Source organism: Nansenia antarctica, assembly GCF_963989245.1.
Source record: "Nansenia antarctica genome assembly, chromosome: 19".
Lineage (NCBI taxonomy): Eukaryota > Metazoa > Chordata > Actinopteri > Argentiniformes > Microstomatidae > Nansenia > Nansenia antarctica.
This window is the reverse complement of record NC_137692.1, coordinates 22824479-22831533: the sequence shown is the minus strand read 5'-3', so window position 1 is coordinate 22831533 and position 7055 is coordinate 22824479. Positions and strand designations below refer to the sequence as shown.

The 7055-nt window shown below is 44.2% G+C and overlaps 1 long non-coding RNA gene across 1 annotated transcript; it reads left to right on the top strand.

Moving 5' to 3' along the window:
• Window positions 1–616: 616 nt before the first annotated feature.
• LOC308173809 lies at window positions 617–1416 on the top strand. The gene is made up of 3 exons (XR_013937912.1): window positions 617–727; window positions 955–1119; window positions 1328–1416. It is a non-coding gene; the product is annotated as an uncharacterized lncRNA (long non-coding RNA).
• The last annotated feature ends 5639 nt before the right edge of the window (window positions 1417–7055 follow it).

Genomic DNA, 7055 nt, shown 5'->3' with positions numbered 1-7055 from the left:
CCCATGCCGATGTATGGACCATGAGCGACTGTGTAGGATGTTCAATCCCTCTGCCGGTCCCACAAGGGTGGATTGCCCTCGGGGACGGATCCAATCACTGGAGATCTGGAGGGCCAGGGGTGAAGTCTTTAACGTACTGTTTCCTCTCCTGCCCTCTTGGCTGTGCCTTTGCTCGCTAAGCCTTCATAGTGGAAGTAAGTCTACAATAGGGAGGGGGTGCTAGAATAAACCATTATATGGCAGGGATAAGCTATAAAATAATGTGATTATGATTGCTTTTCACAGTGCACATTTTAATGTTTTATGCTATAGTATATATAACTGACACTGGAGTGAATTGTCATGCAGTGCTAAAATTGGAATGATTGGAATGATTTGTTAATGTCAATATGGGCTCATCATTTTTACATATACCATTCCATTCATGGATTGATATCAGGATAACATTGATTATTATTGTGATAAGGTTGTCGGTCAGCTCTAGGCAACGTAGAGGTTTTTGAGGAGAGGGACGTATTGAGGTTGGCGCAGTCTCTCAAGAAGCTGTATGAGACGTCCAGAAGCTCCCTCACTGATCTGAGTGTCAGTACCCTGCCTCACCCGTCACTCATGGAATCCCTACTCAACGCCTGCCCCAACCTGAGGTCATTCTCAATGGAGATCCACCCTATAGCAGAGAACCACAGACCTCAGCAGAGACTGGCCCTACGGTCTGCAGGCCACTCAGGTGACAGCCTTTTCCCTTCTGCCCACCCCAACTATCAATTTTTCACCTGTATGACATTTCTACTAGAGTAATCAAGTAAAAAACAGATAAAGTACCTGTAGAAAGTTGAATATTAGAATTGCAACTCAACTTTTAAGTTTATAAGGGCTGTCAGGCTAGAATTAAATATATGAAATATGAAACTGAAATACTTTGATTTGAGACTTGTTCCAACTTTCTGTTTATAGAATTGCTACTTGAAAATCTATCTGTGAAATTACCCAAAGTCCGGACAAACCTGGAGGGCCTTTCTTCTGTGCTGAAACGCTCTCCAAATCTCACATCACTTCACGTCGAGGGAATCCAGAGTTCACGTGGCTTCTCTCTCAGCCCGTTCCTCAACACAGTTTCGGGTAAAAAATTTGATTTTAACCATGTTCTGGATAGAGCACAAGTGCATACTGTCAATTGTTGAATGAGGGCTGTAGAATAATTATTACTAGTACATAAATTGCTACATGAATTTGATCCGGTTCTTTTGGAACTAGCTGTAGGTAATGTTTTTTCATGTATTTGTTTCATGATATAATGAATCAGGAAAATGTGATCCAACTATTTCAGAGTCAAACCGAAATCTCAGGAAATTGGACTTGGAGGACATGAACCTGGCTGACTGTCATTCTGAAATCATTCATCTACTTGACAACCGTATGTTGGAAGGTAACTATAAAAGGATGTATTTTCAAGTATTAAGAAGGGCTGTCAGTCGATTAAAATGTGATAATAATATTTTACTATTGATTAATCTACTAATTCATCAGATTTAGTTTTCACCTTGCAACTAAGGTGGTCAGATTTTCTAAACATTTCTAGACAAGAAAGCCAAAGGGGTGTCTAAAAAGATTAGTGTGGGAGTAATACAGGTACTTTACCTGTTAACAATAAAATCATGGCCTCCAAATTACAGTGTAAATTGCCATTCCCATAGATTTGATAAGACAAATGTGTGCTAATTGCTTGAACTGAGTAGAACTTGGTAGAACACTTGGTAGAACACTCATTTACTTAGCTATATGCCACTCACTCTAGTGGGTGTGCGTGCGTGCGTGCGTGTGTCATCATGCCCACACAGTTTGTGTGTGTGTGTGTGTGTGTGTGTGTGTGTGTGTGTGTGGATGTGAGTGTGTGTGTGTGTGTGTGTGTGTCTGTGTGTGGATGTGAGTGTGTGTGTGTGTGTATCTTGTATCTTATCTTACTTACCTATGCAGTATGCAGTATATACTCATTGAGTATGCTAGTAGGCAGTATGCAGTATATACTCATTGAGTATGCTAGTATGCAGTATGCAGTATATACTCATTGAGTATGCAGTATGCAGTATATACTCATTGAGTATGCTAGTATGCAGTATGCAGTATATACTCATTGAGTATGCTAGTATGCAGTATGCAGTATATACTCATTGAGTATGCAGTATGCAGTATATACTCATTGAGTATGCTAGTAGGCAGTATGCAGTATATACTCATTGAGTATGCCGTATGCAGTATATACTCATTGAGTATGCTAGTATGCAGTATATACTCATTGAGTATGCTAGTATGCAGTATGCAGTATATACTCATTGAGTATGCTAGTATGCAGTATATACTCATTGAGTATGCTAGTATGCAGTATATACTCATTCAAGAGTCAAGAGTCACTTTATTGTCCCATCACTGGGAAATTTGTATTGGGCTTACACCCCACAGCAGCCAACAAAGATCAACAGACAACAAAGAGCAACAGACAATACAGAATATTAGCACACAAACAGAAGGCGGACCTGATTAAAACAAGAGTGGAGATAAAATGATAAGCAAGATAAGTTACATTCATCTGGTGCAGTTTAAAAGTTTAACAGAAACGGGAATAAAAGAATTTTTAAATCTATTTAATCTAGCGCGGGGGACTCTGAACCTCCTCCCAGAGGGCAGCAGTTCATACTCTGCATGTAGGACATGGGAGGGATTCATGAGAATTCTATTAGCCTGTCTGAGAGTAGCCTGTTCAAAAATAGACTGCAGGGATGAGTGGTCTTTCACCCCTATGATCTTCCATGCAGTCTGTATCAGTCGGACCAGTTTGGACCTTAGTTTTACAGATAGGTTACCAAACCAAGATGTAATGCCGTATCTGATGAGACTCTCTAAGACAGACTGGTAGAAAAGTAGCATAAATTTTGGGTCAACACCATGAACTCTAAGGCGGCGTAGGAAGTGTAGTCGTTGTTGTAATCTGCTACAAAGGCTGTCTACATGAGTGCTCCAGGTGAGTGAGTTATCAATAAAAACCCCAAGATATTTGTAGGAGGCGACCTGAGAGATGGATTGTTTGTGGATGACCACAGGCCTGTGGTCCCCAACACCTCTGGGGTCGAACACCATCTCCTCAGTTTTCTTAACATTTAAAACCAGGCAGTTAACATCACACCATTTAACAAACCTCTGGATTTCAGAATAATAGTCATTTAGGTCACTGTCCTTTTTGATTAAAGCAAGGATGGCAGTGTCATCTGAACATTTTATGATGCGGTTGCTAGGGTAGGTGCTTCTGCACTCGTTTGTGTATAAAGTAAAGAGCACAGGGGAACTGACTATACCCTGAGGAGCACCAGTGCTTATGGTTCTGGGTTCCGAAAGAGTGCCATTAACACTGACCCGCTGTGTGCGGTTAGTTAAAAAGGAGTGATACCATTTTATAATGAGGGGGGGGACATTAAGCCCATTTAACTTCTCAATTAAAAGGTGCGGCTGTATCGTGTTAAAAGCAGAACTGAAATCAACAAATAAGAGTCGGACATAGTAGGTAGGGTCCTCTAAGTGCTTAGAGATGAAGTGCACCATGGCTGAGGTTGCATCATCTGTGCCTGTATTACATCTATACGCAAACTGAAAAGGATCCAGAGAGCAACTGACTGCATTTTTCACTTTACATATAATGAATTTTTCAAAGCATTTCATTACAACAGATGTCAAAGCGACTGGTCGCAGGTCATTGTTTTCCTTGCAGCTAGCCTTCTTAGGAACAGGAATAATGATAGCGTCTTTCCAGATGGACGGAACAGTGTGAGAGTCCAGAGACTTCTGGAAGATAGGACACCAGGCCTCAGCCAGCTCCTCACTGCAGGACTTTAGCATGAGCCCAGAGATGCCATCCGGTCCAGAGGACTTTCTAGGGCGGGTGTTAGCGAACAGTCTCTGTACCTCGCGCTGCTCAATGGTGATACTTGCTTCCAACTCAGGCAGCGCCTGAAGAGCCACTGTTTGCTCCATCGAGAAGTCGGCAGTCTCAAACCTGGCATAAAAATTGTTAAGTTCATTGGCTTTTTCACCCTCGTTTAGGACACTAAGGCACCTTTTAGCTGGGGCCATGTTAGTCATATGTTTCATGGAGTCCCATAGTTTTTTAGTGTTCATAGAAGAGCAGTGGGATTCAAATGTCTCTTTCTGTTTCCTCTTGGCCCCCCTTAATTTGTGATTCAGTTCTTTTTGGATGTTCCTCATGGCCAAAAGATCCTTATTCCTGAATGCAATTCTCTTCTGAACTATGCACTTTTTGATTTCCTTCGTGATATGGGATTTGTTGTTAGGGTACACAGTTATAGATTTCAGGGGTAACACGTTATCTCTGCAAAACTTTATATAATCTGTAATAGTGTCAGTAGCCTCTTCAAGGTCCAGACCGTGAAAGAGGTCCCAGTCGGTACAGGAAAAGCAGCCTTTTAGGGTTTCAATGCCATCATCATTCCAGACATGAACTGTTTTAACTTGGGGTTTGCTACTTTTAAGCAGAGATTTATACGTGGGGATTAGCTGGACAACATTGTGGTCGGAGTTACCTAACGGGGGTTTAGCCCTGGCAGTGTAGGCGTCCTTAACATTGCCATAGCATTTATCAAGGATTCGTTCACCTCGCGTGTTACACTTAACATACTGCGTGAATCCAGGCAGCGCAGACTCAAGCTTACAGTGATTAAAGTCGCCGGCAATAAAACAAGGTGCTTCAGGAGTGCGTTTCAATTGTCTGTGCACACAGTCTGCTATCGCGCTGGCTGCTCTAGCAGCATTACCACTCGGTGGAATGTAAACTGTACATAGTACAATATTTCCGAATTCTCGAGGAAGATAAAAGGGCCTGAGGCTTAAACATACCAGCTCAATGTCAGGGTTGCAGACAGACTCTCTTGTAGTGAATTGGGAGCACCACTTCTGGTTGATGAAGACGCAGGTGCCGCCTCCTATGCGCTTCCCGGAGTTTGAGTTCCGATCGGAGCGCACGAGAGAGAAGCCCTCAAGGTCCACAAGCGAGTCCGGTACGTCTTTCTGTAGCCAGGTCTCGGTGAAAACGAGCAGACACGAGTCCCGGTACTCGTGTTGGGCTCTGGTGTTGCATCGGAGTTCGTCAACTTTGTTCTTCAATGAACGGGCGTTGCAGAGGACCATAGAAGGCAGAGGTGGCCTGTCCGCTCTTCTTCACATTCGCTGCCTCACCCCTCCGCGTCTCCCCCTCCTCCTCAGTCTGCGGCCGCGGTGGTCCGGAGGCCGAGCCCACAGCTCCCTCGGTAGCTGGGGAGCAGGTGTGTCGGTGGAGCGCAGCAGCAGTAGTAGATCGCGGGGATAGCGGAGGAACGACGGCGTGGATTCCCGACTCGACGGCATGGAGCGACATTGTTTAATAAGCTCCCAGACGATAAAAATAATGAACAGTAGTCTTGCTAAAACCATCATCTTGTTACCACACAGGTATGAATACAGGCTCACACAGCGTTAAACTGCTAAAAACACGATAAAACTGCTAAAAACACGATAAAACAAACAAACATCAGAACGAGGCAGCAGTGAGGCAGCCCGGGTCGCTACGGAGCAGCGCCACCGGAAGTCAGACAGGCATTGAGTATGCTAGTAAGCAGTATGCAGTATATACTCATTGAGTATGCTAGTATGCAGTATATACTCATTGAGTATGCTAGTAAGCAGTATGCAGTATATACTCATTGAGTATGCTAGTATGCAGTATATACTCATTGAGTATGCTAGTATGCAGTATATACTCATTGAGTATGCTAGTATGCAGTATGCAGTATATACTCATTGAGTATGCTAGTATGCAGTATGCAGTATATACTCATTGAGTATGCTAGTATGCAGTATGCTAGTACGCTATTCCGAACACAGCCAGGGTCTCTGAAGAGAAAAGTAAAGAATGAGGAAAGTGACAAAAAAAGGGCGACAGCTAGTCACAACGTTTTTTTAAAAAGAAAGAAAGAAAGGTATTCATTCACAGACCTTATTTTGGGGCCCATAACATATAGGCTGCCTAGACAACATTGTGTGGTTTAGCACTAGCTAATCACTGTGTGGATGATGTAGTTAGCTCGCTATAGATAATTAACAACTTCAAGTAACGTTAACTTACAGTGCACTGTCAGTGTCATTTCAGTGATATATATGAGATGAGGGCAATTTTGGTCCAAATATTATAGGTTATTATTAGAGCTCAGTGAATTTGTATCCAGCAGCTATGCACTCTTGCTATAGCTAGCTTAGCTAACTAGTATAATGTTACATCGTGACGTTAGAATTATAAGGTTCTATCTCCATTTTTGTAAAAGTTGGACGTGTCACGCATGCAGGAGGCGGCGGTGCAGAGGGAGCGGGACCAGAGCGGCTACATCTTCTTCTACATGCACACGTGAGTCCTGATGTGTGTGTGTGTGTGTGTGTGTGTGTGAGAGATACTGACTCCTGTGTGTCTGTGTGTGTGTGTGTGTGTGTGTGTGTGTGTGATACTGACTCCTGTGTGTGTGTGTGTGTGTGTGTGTGTGTGTGATACTGACTCCTGTGTGTGTGTGCTGCATTACCAAGCAAAAGTGGGCGGAGCTTAAGTCAAAGTGGGCGGAGCTTAAGTCAAAGTGGGCGGAGCTTAAGTCAAAGTGGGCGGAGCTTAAGTCAAAGTGGGCGGAGCTTGTGTCATCACCCAGCCCCTCCTACACGCTGCTATGATCACAGTAGCCCATGCTCGGCTCACTGTGCTCCTACTGTACTCCCTCACCCTCCTGCTAGCAGTGCTGCCCCTGCTGGACGTTGGCAGTTACACACCCCAGTTTCTTGGCACCTGGTGCTTCCTGCCTGTGCATGGCCCACGGCGGTCCACAGCTGATGCCAGTCTAGCCCTAGCCTTCTCAGGCCTGGGGCTGGCGGCGCTCATCCTCTCCCTGCTCTGTAACACCCTGAGTGGGCTGCTTAGAAGGAGGTGTCAGAGGTTGGAGCTCTGATGGTTTGCTTGTTGGGATTGCTCTCTGCGCAGG